The 17,675-nt window shown below is 44.4% G+C and overlaps 1 protein-coding gene across 2 annotated transcripts in view; it reads right to left on the bottom strand.

Moving 5' to 3' along the window:
• The window catches only part of FH (fumarate hydratase), a 139,017-nt gene that overhangs the window by 37,042 nt on the left and 84,300 nt on the right, over nt 1-17,675 (bottom strand). The window lies entirely within an intron of this gene.

The raw sequence follows: 17,675 nt of genomic DNA on the forward strand, positions 1-17,675 counted from the left end.
ATAAACATGCCAGCCACGATTGCCATATATAACGGCACCATACAAAATCTCAAAAGGGTACCAAAAATTGCACCCAGGTCATGAATAGAATGTGTGACCAATGCACACAAAATTGTGCCAAAATATATCCCATGCCGCAAGATGGAACCTGCACAAATAATGTAAAATTCCACTCCCCTTGACTGAGCAAATGGTAGTCGGCAATAACGTTATCTGACTCCCTTAAGTGTTGGCCTGATAGAACAAAAGGTTTTATCCCTATATGGAAATTTATTTATTTTTTTACCTCTGTCATTAATGAACCTGACTTGGTCCCACTCTTTGGTGATTTAAGCAGGCCACTGCTGTATTGTTTTTAACCCCTTTAAGAGGTTCAATCTGTCCGTCCCCCACTCAGATAATGCTCGTGTTGCCACCAGATAGTCTTCGACATGCTCGAAAAATATGCTCGAGTCCCATGGCTGCATGTCTTGTGGCTGATCGACAGCCGCAACACATGCATGGATCGCCTGTTTGTTAGACAATCCCTGTATGCGCTGCGGCTGTGTAAAACACTCTTAGCACACGCGCATGTTTCGATAACGCCTTATACGAGCACATTAGCTCATCACTATTTAGCACCTTTACATCATACGAAAAAATGTACATGAAAACCAATAAAAAAAAGTATAAACTATGACTATGAAAAAATGTGTATATGAAAAATTGAGAAACCACAAGGTGGCACCACTTAGCGATAACTAGAAAGAGGCTGTACAGATTATGTTACAAAGTAAACCTCCCATATACTACATACACTGTCTTAATTCAAAAAGAAAAGACTTAAAGTAGGGAAAACAACAGAAGCATATTGCACATCAAGTACAATAAACAAATTACCTTGTGTGTGTTGGTGCCTGCCGTAACGCACGTTTCGCCACTCTGCCTTGTTCTAGGGCACCATCTGAAACGGGTGTCAGTGATGACTTTTCGTTTCAGGACGACAAAGGAGAATGTCGGGATGACCCAGAGCCCAACCCCCTGCTTCATTTCAGGGCAAATTTTACCATGACTTAAATTACAAAAGTTATTCATTTTTAAAGATTTATTCATTGAAATTTACCTTTGGGTTGTGGACTAACCCTTTAACCACATTAATGACCAGGCCAATTTTTACAATTCTGACCAATGTCCCTTTATGAGGTAAAGGATCACGGGATGATTCTGAGAATGTTTTTTCTTGACAGATTGTACTTTGTGATAGTGGTAAAAATTCTCTGATATGACTTGCGTTTGTGAAAAAAAAACAGAAATTTGGCGAAAATTCTGAAAATTTCATAATTTTCCAAATTGAATTTTGATGCACTTAAATCAGAGAGATATGTCACACAAAATACTTAATATGTAACATTTCCCTCATGTCTACTTTACATCAGCATAATTTTGGAACCAATTTTTTTTTTATGTTAGGAAGTTATAAGGGTTAAAAGTTGACCAGTGATTTCTCGCTTTTATAACAAAATTTTGTTTTTTAGGGACCACATCACATTTGAAGTGACTGAGGGGTCTATAGGATAGAAGATACCCAAGAGTGAAATAATTCTAAAAACAGCACCCCTCAAGGTGCTCCAAACCACATTCAAAAGTTTACTAACTCTCCAGGTGCTTCACAGGAATTTTTGAAATATGGGGGGGGGGAATGAACATTTTTTCCACGAAAATTTACTTTACTTTACAGATCCTTTTTTATTTTTTATTTTGACAATGGTAACAGGAAAAAATGGACCCCAAAATGTGTTGTGTAATTTGCCAATACCCCATATGAGTGAGAAAACCACTGTTTGGGAGTATGGCAGATATTGGAAGGGAAGGAGCGCCATTTGTCTTTTTGAATGCAAAATTTGCTGAAACAATGGGAGGATACCATGTCCCAATTGGAGAGCCTCTGATGTGCCTAAACAGTGAAAATCCCCCACAAGTGACACCATTTTGGAAACTAGACCCCACAGGGAACTGATCTAGATGTGTGGTGAGCACACTGAACCCTCATGTGCTTCACAGAAGTTTATAACGTTGAGACGTAAAAATTAAAAAAAAAAAAAAAAATCAAATTTTTCTTCACAAATGTTTTTAGCACAAAATATTGCATTTTCATAAGGGTAACAGGAGAAATTGCACCATACAATTTGTTGTGCAATTTCTCCCGAGTACGCAGATACCCCATATGTGGGGGAATATTAGTTTTGAGGCACAGTGCAAAGCTCAGAAGGGAAGAGGCGCCATATTGGAGTTCAGATTTTGCTGGAATGGTTTGAGGGTGTAAGGTCACATTGGCAGAGCCCCTATGGTGCCAGAACAACAGAAGCCCCCTATATGTGAACTCATTTTGCAAACTATATTGACACCACATGTGTCTCACAGATATTTATACAATTCGTCGGGGAAGAATGAATAATTACATTTTTACCACTAAAATGTTTTAATTTAATGTTAGGGCTAGTAAGAAAAAAAAGACCTCAGTTTTTTGTAAAAATTTCTCCCGGGGGGCGTGGCCTGGACCTCATGTAGGGAGGACGTGGAGTGAGAGAGCTCCTGCCCTGATCCGACAATAAATCCTGATTACCGGCACTGCTGACGAGTCCCACTGACCTGGAGGGCTGCAATATCTCCCTGGGCGTTTAGACAGCGGAGGATCCTTGGGCCATGTCGAACCGCAGCAGTAAAAAAGATAAGGAGACGCCGGGGCGCGCCTCTGCTACATCCAGGATGGCGCCAGCAAACAACAAGTCGGCCGGTAGTGGAGCGATGGGAGCTGCTGGCAGGCTGGAACGATATGCAAGGGTGCCTCCTGCTGCTGCTCGATCGCCCAGTGCACAGACTGAGGCAGATGCTGGATGCAGCGTGGAGCTGGAGGATCATCTCTCCAGGGAGGGAACAGTGAGTAAACTGGGCCCCCCTTCAGCCCGACACGTGCAGACACAGGGGCCTGTGCTGGAGGAGGAAGGAGTGGGGGATGGGGAACAGCCGGAGTCTGTGACTGCTGAGCCCACGCTGGGAGAAATGCTGGGAGAAATCCTCGCAGCAATTAACTCCTGCAATACCACACTGGCCACTCTAAGTAATCAAATGGAGATTATCACCAAGGTCATGGCCTGTATTAAACAAGAGCTGCGGGGGGTGACTGCCAGGGTGGGGGAACTGGAGGAGCGTGTTGGTGCGACGGAGGATAAATTGCCACCAATAACACGGGAGCTGGGAAAAGCCACGCAAAATATTACAATACTGCTGAACAAGGTGGATGATTTAGAGAACCGCTCCCGTAGAAGTAATCTGCGACTGGTGGGGGTTTCGGAGAGGACGGAGGGGACTGACTCACTTGGCTTTTTTGAAAAATGGCTAATGGACACCTTTGGTAAAGATGTTTTGTCCCCATTCTTTACTATTGAGAGAGCACACAGGGTCCCTACGCGTGCCCCCCCGCCGGGAGCACCCCCGCGTCCCATCTTGCTCAAGCTCCTACACTTTAAAGATAGAGATGCTATCCTGCGCAGATCCAGAGACATTAAGGAACTTGCTATTAATGGGAGGAAAGTCTCCATTTTCCCTGATTTTTCCCTGGAGGTGCAGCGTAAAAGGGCGCAATTTATTGAGATTAAAAAACGCCTACGTGACTTACAGGTGACGTATTCCATGATGTACCCTGCTAGACTGCGGATTGATGTGAATGGAGAAACGCACTTTTTTGATACGGCGGGAATGGCGCTGTCCTGGCTGGATATTAATGAGAGGTCCACGAGGAGGAAGAATACTTGAAGTTCTCCCTTTTTTCGCCACTAGGTGTTGTTACTCCTTTTTGTCTAGGACGCTATGCTGGTATAATTACTACTGTTCATTCCATTTCGGATTCAGGGCGGGAGCTGACCGGATTGCTGTGGACACTCGTTACAGTGACAAGCTGTGGACCCTTCTCCCTGCGTTGACTCTGGGCGAGTTTTCTAGCCCTGATTCTCTCTATTTGAGAGAAATGTGCAAGTTACACTTGTGTTTGGGGGTAGGGGCGCTGTGCACTGGTGTGCAGTGCTCCCTCTCCCTCCTTTATTTTTTTCGTTTGTTGTTGTATTCCCTAATTGTTCTGTGGGATGTGATGTGCGTCAGCCGTGTCACCCAATTCATTGTACTGAGGGATGGTGGAGATTGCTTCTCTCCCTCGGGAGTGGAGTATGCTCCGATTTCTCATTTTTTAGTCTGCTCTTATGGCGATATCACTTAATATTGTAGCGTGGAATGTTAGGGGGCTCGGGGATGCAAATAAGAGATGTGCTATATTTACTAATATGCAGAAATTTCTCCCGGCTATCCTGTGTATGTCTGAGACCCACATGGTGAAAGATAATATTCATTGGCTAAGAAAGGGATGGGTTTCACATGAATATCATTCCACGTACTCGACCCATGCGCGGGGTGTCAGTGTGCTGGTGCACAGGTCCATCCCCTTCTCATGTACTAAATCAGTGGTTGACCCTGGGGGCGGATTTGTATGTTTGCTTTGCACGTTATACGGTATACAATTTATTTTGGTTGCCATATACATCCCCCCGCCCTATTCAGTCGAACCAGTAAAAAGAATCTTGTCTATTTTGGGTTCCTTTCCCCCTGCGCCGACTCTTCTAATAGGAGATTTTAATACATATTTGCATCCCTATTTGGATAAGTTGCATTCGGGAAACATATCAGAAGATGCAGCCTCAACCTCATTTGCTAGAACGTTAGTGGAGCTGGGTATGGTAGATCTTTGGCGTGTCCAAAACCCCACAGCCAGACAGTTTTCCTGCTACTCTAGCTCCCACCACGCTATGTCACGGATAGACCTGGCCATTGGGAATACACTCATGACCCCATATGTACGAGGGGTGGCCTACCTGCCTAGAAGTGTATCTGATCACTCGCCGCTACATGTCACACTTTCATGGGGACCCCCCCTCACCCTATCTAGACCTATCTGGAAGCTTAATCCCTTCTGGATCCAGCTTATAGGGGGATCTTTGCATGATGCCATTCTAGAATATTTTCAACTTAATGAGTACTCTGCATCATCACACATAGTCTGGGATTCCATGAAAGCCTATGTCAGGGGCTTATATATTAGAGAAATATGCACACGGAAAAGCCAAAATAGACGCTACACCCAGAGTCTGATCCAGGAGGTGTCTGTTGCGGAGGCTGCGGTGATACTCAACCCGACAGAGGAAACTAAAAAAGCTTTGGAGAAGGCACAGGGGTCGCTCAGGGAAAACCTCATGTCGGCGGCAGCAAATAAACGTTATTTCCTCAAACAAAAATATTTTATAGAGGGGGAGGGAGTAGGACATTTATTGGCCACGGTCATTAGAGCACAGGACGGATCTTCATATACCAATAGGCTAAAAACGGACTCGGGTGGTCCTGTGACAGACAGTGCGGACATAGTGAGTGAGATAAGGAGGTATTATATGCGACTATACACATCAGATTGCAGTCTCACGGAGACTGAGATTGAGCAGTACCTGGATGCTCTCTCTCTCCCTGCATTGGCTGATAGCGATAGGGATTCATTGGATCGGGACATCCTGTTGGAGGAGGCGCTTGGTCAGATGCAAAATGAAAAGGCTCCAGGAATGGATGGCCTGCCTGGCGAGTTTTACAAAACCTATGCACCCTTACTGCTACCTAAGCTACTTAAGGTATTTGAAGAGGCTGAAAGGCAGAGGGTCCTCCCGCCATCTATGAGGGAAGCTTTGATAGTTTTAATATTAACCCCTTCACCCCCAAGGGTGGTTTGCACGTTCATGACCGGGCCAATTTTTACAATTCTGACCACTGTACCTTTATGAGGTCATAACTCTGGAACGCTTCCATTGATCCCGGTGATTCTGACATTGTTTTCTCGTGACATATTGTACTTCATGTTAGTGGTAAAATTTCATTCAAATAACTTGCGTTTATTTGTGAAAAAAATGGAAATTTGGCAAAAATTTTGAAAATTTCGCAATTTTCCAACTTTGAATTTTTATGCCCTTAAATCACAGAGATACGGCACACAAAAAACTTGATAAATAACATTTCCCACATGTTTACTTTACATCAGCACAATTTTGGAACCAAAATTTTTTTTTGTTAGGAAGTTATAAGGGTTAAAAGTTGACCAGCGATTTCTCATTTTTACAACACCATTTTATTTTTAGGACCACATCACATTTGAAGCCACTTTGAGGGGTCTATATGATAGAAAATACCCAAAAGTGACACCATTCTAAAAACTGAACCCCTTAAGGTGCTCAAAACCACATTCAAGAAGTTTATTAACCCATTAGGTGCGTCACAGGAATTTTTTTGAATATTTAAAAAGAAATGAACATCTAACTTTTTTTCACAAAAAAAATACTTCAGGTTCAATTTTTTTTATTTTACCAAGAGTAACAGGAGAAATTGGACTGCAAAATTTATTGTGCAATTTGTCCTGAGTACGCTGATACCTGATTTGTGGGGGGGAACCACTGTTTCGGCGCATGGCAGAGCTCAGAATGGAAGGAGCGCCGTTTTACTTTTTCAATGCAAAATTAGCTGGAATTTAGATCGGACGCCATGTCACGTTTGGAGAGTCCCTGATGTACCTAAACAGTGGAAACCCCCTACAAGTGACCCCATTTTGGAAACTAGACCCCCCAAGGAACTTATCTAGATATGTGGTGAGAACTTTGAACCCACAAGGGCTTTACAGAAGTTTAGAACATACAGCGGTACAATTAAAAAATCATATTTTTTCCACAAAAATGATCTTTTCACCCCAATTTTTATTTTCCCAAGGGTAACAGGACCCTAAAAGTTATTGTGCAATTTGTCCTGAGTACGCTGATACCCCACATGTGGGGGTAAACCACTATTTGGGCGCATGGCAGAGCTCGGAAGGGAAGCAATGCCATTTGACGTTTTTGGCTGGAATTGAGATCGGACACCATGTCGCGTTTGGAAAACCCCTGATGTACCAAAACAGTGGAAACCCCCCACAAATGACACCATTTTGGAAACTAGACCCCCTAAGGAACTTATCTAGATGTGTGGTGAGAACTTTGAACCCCCATGGGCTTCACAGAAGTTTATAACATACAGCCATACAATTAAAAAATCATATTTTTTCCACAAAAATGATCTTTTCACCCTCAATTCTTATTTTTCCAAGGGTAACAGGACCCTAAAAGTTATTGTGCAATTTGTCCTGAGTACGCTGATACCCCACATGTGGGGGTAAACCACTATTTGGGCGCATGGCAGAGCTCGGAAGGGAAGCAATGCCATTTGACGTTTTTGGCTGGAATTGAGATCGGACACCATGTCGCGTTTGGAAAACCCCTGATGTACCAAAACAGTGGAAATCCCCCACAAATGACACCATTTTGGAAACTAGACCCCCTAAGGAACTTATCTAGATGTGTGGTGAGCACTTTGACCCCCCCAGTGCTTCACAGAAGTTTATAATGCCCGGGCGTGAAAATAAATAATTCGTATTTTTTCCACAAACATGATCTTTTAGTCACCATTTTTTTATTTTCCCAAGGGTACCAGGAGAAATTGGACCCCAAAAGTTGTTGTCCAATTTGTCCTGAGTATGCTGATACCCCATATGTGGGAGAAAACTACTGTATGGGCACACGTCGGGGCTCGGAAGGGAAGTAGTGACGTTTTGGAATGCAGACTTTGATGGAATGGTCTGCGGGTGTCATGTTGCGTTTGGAGAGCCCCTAATGTACCTAAACAGTGGAAACCCCCCACAAATGACCCCATTTTGAAAACTAGACCCACTAAGGAACTTATCTAGATGTGAGGTGAGCACTTTGAACCCCCAAGGGCTTCACAGAAGTTTATAATGCCAGGGCATGAAAATAAAAAAAATCGTATTTTTTCCAGAAACATGATCAATTAGTCCCCAATTTTTTCATTTTCCCAAGGGTAACAGGAGAAATTGGACCCCAAAAGTTGTTGTCCAATTTGGCCTGAGTACGCTGACACCCCATATGTGGGATTAAACTACTGTATGGACACACGTCGGGGCTCGGAAACTCCCCACAAGTGACCCCATTTTGGACACTAGACCCCCCACGGAACTAATCTAGATGTGTGGTGAGCACTTTGAACCCCCAAGTGCTTCACAGAAGTTTATAACACTCGGACGTGAAAATAAAAAAATCATTTTTTTCCACAAAAATGATATTTTTGCCCCCAATTTTTTATTTTCCTAAGGGTAACAGGAGAAATTGGACCCCAAAAATTGTTTTGCAATTTGTCCTGAGTAGGCTGATACCCTACATGTGGGGGTAAAACACTGTTTGGGCGCATGGCAGAGCTTGGAAGGGAAGGAGCACCATTTGAATTTTTCAACTCAGAATTGGCTGGAATTGAGATCAGACGCCATGTTGCATTTGGAGAGCCCCTGATGTGCCCAAACAGTGGAAACCCCCAATTATAACTCCAACCCTAACCCCAACACACCCCTAACCCTAATCTGAGCCCTAACCCTAGCCCTAGCCCTAGCCCTAACCCTAGCCCTAACCCTAGCCCTAACCCTAGCCCTAACCCTAGCCCTAACCCTAAGGCTGTGCACACGCTGCGGATTTTGCTGCGGTTCCGCAGCGGTTTTGGCTGCTGCGGACCCCAGTACCATGATTCCCTATGGGAATCAAAAACCGCAGTGCAGACGGTGCGGAATTTTCCGCGCGGATTATCTGCGGTTTTCAATCCGCAGAAAGAATTGACATGTCAATTCTTTCTGCGGATTCTCGTGCGGTTTGCCATCTCCTCTATTGAGGAGATGAAAAACCGCAGGACAAAACCGCAGAGCAATCTGCAGGTAAAACCGCAGGTCTTTTGACCTGCGGTTTCACCTGCGGATTTTAAAAAATCTGCGCGGATGAATCCGCACCTAATCCGCAGCGTGTGCACACAGCCTTACCCTAACAGGAAAATGGAGATAAATACTTTTTTTTTAGTTTTATTATTTTTCCCTAACTAAGGGGGTGATAACGGGGGGTTTGACTTACTATTTATGGCGGTTTTTATGTTTGGTGGCTGTCACACGCTAAAAGACGCTTTTTATTGTAAAATAGTTTTTGCATCACCACATTTTGAGAGCTATAATTTTTCCGTATTTTGACCCACTGAGTCATGTGAGGTCTTATTTTTTGCGGGACGAGTTGACGTTTTTATTGGTTCCATTTTCGGGCACGTGACATTTTTTGATCGCTTTTTATTCCTATTTTTGGGACGCAGAATGAACAAAAACCAGCGTTTCATGAATTTCTTTTGGGGGGGTGCGTTTACACCGTTCCGCGTGCAGTAAAATTGATAAAGCGGTTTTATTCTTCGGGTCAGTACGGTTACAGCGATACCTCATTTAGGTCTTTTTTTATGTTTTTGTCGGTTTTATGCAATGAAAACTATTTTATATAAAAAATAATTATTTTTGCATCGCTTTATTCTGTGAGCTATAACTTTTTTATTTTTTTGCTGATGATGCTGTGTGGCAGCTCGTTTTTTGCGGGACAAGATGACGTTTTCAGCGGTACCATGGATATTTATATGCGTCTTTTTGATCGTGCGTTATTACACTTTTTGTTTGGCGGTATGATAATAAATCATTATTTTTTGCTTCGTTTTTTATTTTTATTTTTTAAGGGGTTCGCTAAAAGGGTTAACTAATGGGACAGTTTTATAGGGCGGGTCATTACGGACGCGGCGATACCTAATATGTGTACTTTTATTGTTTTTTTTTTATTATTATTTTCAAAAAATGAATTTATTGGGGAATATTTTTTTTTTTTTTTTACTAATTTATTTGGCGATTTTTTTTAATTTATTTTTACATTTTTTTTTATTTATTTTTTTTACTTTATTACCTTGTCCCAGGTGGGACATCACTGTCCTGTGACAGATCGCTGATCTGTCACATCACAGATCACTGTGACAGATCAGCAATCTGTCACAGGCATTGAAGCAGACTTCCTCTTGCCTGCGCTTTGCAGGCACTGAGGAAGCCAGCTTCCTCAGGTCCCCGAAGGCCCCCGTCGCCATCTTGGATTCGGGGGCCTGGAGGATAGGAGCCCCCCGCAGCAGCGCTGCACATTGCGCTGCCGTGGGGGGCTCAGGGAAGCACGGAGGGAGCCCCCTCCCTGCCGATGCTTCCCTTTAACTCCCGGTACACCGCGATCATGTTTGATCGCGGTGTGCAAGGGGTTAACGTGTCGGGGGCGGTCCGTGACCGCCCCTGACACATAGTGCCGGGTGTCAGCTGTGATAATCAGCTGACACCGGGCCGCGATCAGCGGCGCTCACCACGTGGGCGCCGCTGATCGCGGTAGACGTACTATCCCGTCCACGGTCATACGGGCCCGGGTACCGTGGACGGGATAGTACGTCGGATGTCAGGAAGGGGTTAAAGCCCGGAAAGGATCCAGAGGTTCCGGATTCATATCGCCCGATTTCCCTATTATCAACAGATGTTAAATTATTGGCCAAGGTACTCGCCAATAGGATGTCCCGAGTTATCTCATCTGTTATACAGAAGGATCAGACGGGATTTATCCCAGGCAGAGCCACATCTATGAACCTTAGGAAACTATACTTGGGGATTCAACATAGTTCTGGGGAGTTGGGGGGAAGAGCAATTTTGTCCTTAGACGCCGCTAAGGCGTTCGATAGTTTGGAGTGGGTTTTTTTGTGGGCGGTACTTCGGAAAATGGGCTTTGGACACAGATTTATAAATTGGGTGAGGCTGTTGTATGGCTCGCCGGTGGCGAAGGTTGGGAATAATGGCAGGGTCTCTGAGTCTTTTCCTCTTGGGAGAGGTACTAGACAGGGGTGCCCGCTATCGCCCTTGCTATTTGCTACTGCGGTGGAGCCATTGGCAGTTGCAATTCGGAAGTCCAGAGAAATAATGGGATTCAGATGTGGAACTGTGGAGTTGAGGATATCATTGTACGCGGATGATTTACTTCTATATTTAGATAAGGTACATTACTCGATTTTGCCGGCAATGGAGGTCATTCGAGAATTTGGGCTGAGGTCTGGTCTTCGGATTAATTGGTCCAAATCAGCTTTAATGCCGATAGACCCTCTCCCGGCGGATTTCTCAGATTTGCAGATACCGGTCCCTGTAGTTCGGAGGTTTAAGTATCTGGGTATAATTGTTAGTCCTGCCCCGAAGGATTTTCGGGCTCTGAATCTGGAGCCCCAGTTGCAGCGATTTAGAGCAAAAGTACATACTTGGTGTCGCCTGCCGTTGTCGAATATTGGTAGATCTAACTTAATCAAAATGGTAATGATGCCACAATTATTATATTTGATGCATAATTCTATGGTGTGGATCTGTAGGGACTTTTTTGCAAAAATAAATACATTATTCCGGGAATTAATTTGGAAGAAAAAACAGGCTAGGATTCGCTTGGAGATACTGCAGCGAGGGAAGGAGGGAGGGAGGATTGGCGGTGCCAAACCCATTCATATACTTTATAGCCTCCCAGATGCAACATCTTAAGGGTTGGGGTAGAGACGGGGCGTGTGACAATGGTGGTGATATTGTGAGGGAAGGATCGGTATGGAAATATCCAGGGTGCCGGTTGGAGGTGGGAAGACGGCAGATAAATGGGGCACGATACCCCACGTTGGCTATGATTTTCAAGGTGTGGGATAGGGGTAAGTCTCTTTTGAAGATAAATGGGCCTACGGAATTGTGGCCATTGTGGCGAAATCCGGATTTGCAAGAGATCAAAAAGCTGGTGGGGTTCGGAAGATGGGAAGATAAAGGGATTTATCTGGTGTCACAAATTTTGCAAAATAATACTCTTAAGAGTTTTGAACAATTGAGAACAGAATTTCACGTCTTCTTTTATCAGTACTTACAGCTAAGACATGCATTGGAAAAACAGAGAAGGACAAATCCGGTGATAGTGACACATAATCAAACACTACATATGCTACTTACATCTGAGTCTTCTAGGGGACTTATCTCTGAATTATATAAAAGATTATTGCCTGCCCATCTGGAGACATATCCACTGACTGCTGCTAAGAATAAGTGGGAACGGGACGTTGGCCCCCTGACGGAGGACCAGTGGTCCGATATTCTAGAACAGGTCCCTAAAATGGCGGTTTCTGAGTGCCAGCGGCTTTCGCAAATATATCTCATTCACAGGGTATATAAAACACCCAGCTTATTATTTAAAATGGGACTTAGGCCCAATACACAATGTGTTAGGTGTGGGCAGGATGATGCCCACTTGATGCATGTTATGTGGGAGTGCGGGCACATTGGGGATTTCTGGAGGCAGACCCTGGGACTCATAGCCCAAGTATACCATATCACAATACGACCGTCACCTCGTCTATGTTTGTTGAATTTGTGGGAGGAGGGGGTTGACCCGGACTCTGCAGTGGCCCTGGGAATAGCACGCATCCTGTATCAGGCAAGAAAGATACTTGCATATCATTGGTTGGATCCTATGCCACCAACATTGTCAGAGATTAAAAATAAACTAAATAATGTCATCAGATTGGAAAGGGGGGCTTATTTAAAAAGAAATGCATTAAGAAAGTTTTACAAAATTTGGCAGCCATGGATGGAGTCACCGGGTCTCCCCTCGGGCGCACTGGTATGGGATGCGATGTTGGACCAGTTGCTGTTGTGCTTGCAAAGAGGGGATGCTTGGGGGGTGAAAATAAAGTCTAGTGCCCTTTGTGGCGAAGTAGATTTTGAGTGGCGCGGTGGGAGGGGGCTGGGGTGGATTGGACCTGATATCCGTGGGGGGCGGGGGGGGGGGCGAAATATGATGCGGAGTGGCGCGGCTGGCGGGGATGGTTTTCCCGCTGAAATGAGGCACTGATGTATAATTTTGATTTTTGTTTATTTGTGGAGCCATGTTGTTTATAGGCTCAATTTTATGCAAATATCTGTGTTTTGAGATTTCTTCTTTTTATTTATTCTTATACAGGAAGAGTTTTACCCTTTAAATAATATCTGCTCTCAATGTAATTTTTACTAGCTATATAAGATGTCATATTCTTTCTGTATTGATTCCTGAATGTTTAATAAAAAAGATCTGATTCAAAAAATTTCTCCCGAGTGCGCCAATACAATTCACGTAAATAGGAAATACTTTTCAGGCACAGCGCAAAGTCAAGACGGGAAGGAGCCTCCTATGATAGTGCAGATTTTACTGTTATGGTTTGGGGGTGACATGATGCCATGCGGTGTAAGTGATTAGAAGACTTTATGCCTCACAGAATTTTATACCATTGAGCAGTGAAGAAAGAATAAATTATATTTTTACCACTAAAATGTTGTAGTCCCAGATTTTACATTTTCACAAAAGAAGTAACATAGTAACATAGTAATTAAGGTTGAAGGGAGACTTTAAGTCCATCTAGTTCAACCCATATCCTATCCTAACTTGCCCTAACATGTTGATCCAGAGGAAGGCAAAAAAAACCCATGTGGCAAACAGTAAGCTTCACATTCGGGAAAAAAATTCCTTCCCGACTCCACATACGGCAATCAGACTAGCTCCCTGGATCAACGCAACACTAAGGAAACTAGTGTATATACCCTGTAATATTATACTTTTCAAGAAAGGCATCCAGTCCCCTCTTAAATTTTAGTAGGGAATCACTCATTACAACATCATATGGCAGAGAGTTCCATAGTCTCACTGCTCGTACAGTAAAGAATCCGCGTCTGTGAGTATGCTTAAACCTTCTTTCCTCCAGACGTAGAGGATGCCCCCTTGTCCCCGTCACAGCTCTAAGAGTAAAAAGATCATTAGAAAGGTCTTTGTATTGTCCCCGCATATATTTATATACATTGTAATAAGATCACCCCTAAGCCTTCGATTCTCCAAACTAAATAACCCCAAGTGTAATAACCTGTCTTGGTATTGCAGACCCCCCAGTTCCCTAATAACCTTGGTCGCTCTTCTCTGCACCCGCTCCAGTTCAGCTATGTCTTTCTTATACACCGGAGACCAGAACTGTACACAGTATTCTAAGTGTGGTCGCACTGGTGACTTATATAGAGGTAAAATTATGTGGGTAAAAATGGCACCATAATTTTTTCTTTGATTTCTACTGGACGTGGTAATACATCATATGTGGCTGTACAGTACTACTTAGCCATACGGAGAGACTCGGGAGGAACGGAGCGCTAGTAGATTTTACTAGAACAGTTTGCAGACTCCATAAACAGAGCCCCTAATTGCTAGAAACGCAGAATCCCCCTCAAATGACATCATTTTGTAAATGATACTCCTTGGGGAATTTATCTACAGGTGTAGTGCCGATTTGGACTCCATGGGTATTTTCCAGAAACAAGGAATGTTGCGGAGTGAAAATTGCAAACTGCCGCTGTAGTGACCAGTACACTGTAGTGATCAGTACGCTATGCCCAGCCCATGATTCTGGAGGCATGCACTTGCGGAGTGCGCAGAGCACATGATAAATGTGCACGGAACGGAGTAAAAAAAATAAAACCAATTCTTCACCCTGCTGTTGATTTTTTCACTCTGCCTCCCAATGATCGTAGAAGGCTCGGCTCACATTTATCCTGCACTGAACGCTTACATTGGGGCTTCCGTGTAAATCTCTGAAATACATGATTCAGATGGAACCCCCAGTGCAAGATTCCCTATATTGAGGCAGAAGGAGGCACTGTGGACACCTTCTGACTTGTGATCCAGAGGACCGTCTTTTTAAGATTGCTTTAAAGTGCAGTCAGCTACAGTTTTGTGCAATTCTGAAAAAAAGGAAAATGCTGAACAGAGGCCAGACGGAGTCCAGAGTAACTATGCTGCCTCATTTTAGTGAATGGATCCCTCGGGGTTTCATGTGTCACATCATTCAGAGATTTAGCTGGAAAGCCCAATGTAAATGCTCAGCGCAGAGTGCCGGATAAATGTGATCCAAAATTGTTATGTAAAATGTGCCCAATAAAAGCTTCAACTAAATCCACAAAAAAAGTAAGTCCTCACTCAGGTCCGTCATTTGTCAACAGAAACATAAGCCGTTTCCTCGTTACTGGTAGCACAAAAGCTCGTTTCGGAAAAGCAAAATGGCTCCTCACCCCCCAAAGGAATTTCATCAAGTCATGTACTCCCAAATCCAAATGCCCCCTCCACTTCTGAGCCCCCGTGTGCCTAAACCACATATAGAGTCCACATGTTTGGCATTTCTGAGGCGATGAGATAACGCCTAATCTACATGTGCACGAGCTGGGCACAATGTATGGGCACTACAATGTACTGGTCACTACAATGGCAGTTTGCAATTATCACTCAGCAATATCCACTACTGCTTGCTTCTGGAAAACTTCCAAGGAGTCAAAATCGTCACAACACCTGTAGATAAATTCCTAAAGGGGTATAATTTCCATAAAGGGGTCACTGGGGGGGGGGGTTGTTTCTGCTCTTCTGGCACTTAGGGGCTCTGTACATGGAGTCTGCAAACCACTATAAAAAATTGTGCTCTAGGATACCTCCTGTATAACAGAACTGCTTGGTCATATTCGAAGACTCGGGAAAACCGGGGTGCCATTTACAAACAGCGCTCCGTCCCTCCAGAGTCTCGCTGTGTGGCTAATCAGTACTATACAGCCACATATGGTGTACTACCACATTGAAAAGAAATTATGGGACAAATTATAGTGCCATTTTTACACACTTGTGTGAATGTTAAATCTAGGGCTAAAACAAAATTCTAGTGGTGAAACCACCATGGTTACTTACCGGTAGCCGGTTTTTCCGGAACCCATGACAGCACCACCTGAGAGAGGGATCCGCCCCGCCAGGACAGGAACCTACTGAGACATAAGGGGCGGCACCTCTCCCCCGCTTCAGTTGGGTTACAGAGCATTGAGAGGACTTCCCGGTTAGTTACATGTTTAATCCAACACCACAACACTCAAAACACCCTACTAATTGTGCACACCCATACAGTGAAAAAAGGGGGGGGAATGTACGGGTGCTGTCATGGGTTCCGGAAAAACCGGCTACCGATAAGTAACCATGGTGGTTTTCCCTTCACCCATGACAGCACCACCTGAGAGATTTTTGGAGACTTCGAAACACCTTAGGGAGGGACCACCGCTTGCAGCACCCTTCTACCAAAGGTTAAGTCAGCAGAGGAGGATAGATTTAATCTATAGTGCTTAAAGAAGGTTGAAGGTGAGGCCCAGGTAGCGGCCTTACAAATCTGTTCGATTGATACCTCTGCCTTTTCAGCCCAGGAGGTCGCCACGGCTCTGGTGGAATGAGCCTTGATGCCGTCAGGAATCGGGATACCACTAGCTGAATAGGCTACACTAATGGCTTCCCTAATCCATCTAGCAATAGTCCCTTTTGAAACCCCATAGCCTTTCCTGGCACCCTGAAAAGCTACGAATAGGGACTGTGACCTCCTCCACTGGCTAGTGGCAGATATATATTCTACGAGAGCCCTTTTAACATCCAGACTATGGAATTTTTCCTCCCCCAGATTTTTTGGATTTTCGCAAAAGGATGGAAGGATAATTTCCTGACCCCGATGGAAATCTGATACTACCTTGGGCAGATAACTGGGGTCTGTTCTTAAAACTACCCTATCCTGAAAGACTTGCGTGTAAGGAGGATTTACTGAGAGAGCCTGTAAGTCGCTTATCCTGCGGGCTGATGTGAGGGCTACTAACAGGATTGTTTTTAGGGTCAAGAACTTTAGGGGTAGCTGATGTAATGGCTCATACGGATCTTTTGTAAGGGCTTCTAACACCAGGTTTAAATCCCAGGGGGCTATTCTGGGTATTGGAATAGGCTTAGCTCTATGGCAGGATTTAATAAATCTGGCTATCCACCTATCTGATGCCAGTTTGCAATTGTAGAGCGCCCCTAGTGCCGACACCTGAACCTTAAGTGTGTTTACTGTTAACCCCATCTGCAACCCAGATTGTAAGAACTCTAGGATGGCCCTAATCGGGGGTTCTTTTCCTAACGGCTTACCCAAGAACTGTAGGAACTTATCCCATGTTCTGCCGTAGATGTTAGTAGTCACCGGTTTCCTGCTTTTTAGCAGAGTGGCCACCAGCCCAGGGGAGAACCCCCTATCCATTAAAAGCGACCTTTCAAATTCCACGCCGTCAGATGGAATCCTTTGACCTGAGCGTGCAATATTGGACCCTGAGCTAGTAGGTCCGGGATTTCTGGCAGAACCCATGGATCGGAGAGGGACATCTTCCGTAGCAGAGCAAACCAGGGCCTTTTTGGCCAGAATGGAGCTATTAGAATCACCCTGGCTTGATCGTTTCTGATTTTTCTTACCACAGTTGGGATCAGAGCTACTGGGGGGGAACGCGTAAGCCAGTCTGAAGTTCCACAGGATGTGCAAAGAGTCCACTGCCCATGGATTTTCCCTCGGGTTTAGAGAGCAGAACCTTTCTGTTTGCCTGTTGTGCTTGTTCGCAAAGAGGTCTATCACCGGTTCCCCCCAAAGCTGAATTATCTTTTGAAAAATGGACCGGTTTAGCGCCCATTCTCCTTGCCTCAGGGTATTGCGACTCTGGAAATCTGCCTCTATGTTTTCTGCCCCTTTTATGTGTAGGGCTGTCACGGAGTGTAGGTGTTCCTCTGCACTGTTCAGAATGTCTGTTGCTG

This window comes from Dendrobates tinctorius, unplaced genomic scaffold, assembly GCF_039654945.1.
Source record: "Dendrobates tinctorius isolate UK_male_01 unplaced genomic scaffold, ASM3965494v1 ptg000293l, whole genome shotgun sequence".
In the NCBI taxonomy this organism is placed as follows: Eukaryota; Metazoa; Chordata; class Amphibia; order Anura; family Dendrobatidae; genus Dendrobates; species Dendrobates tinctorius.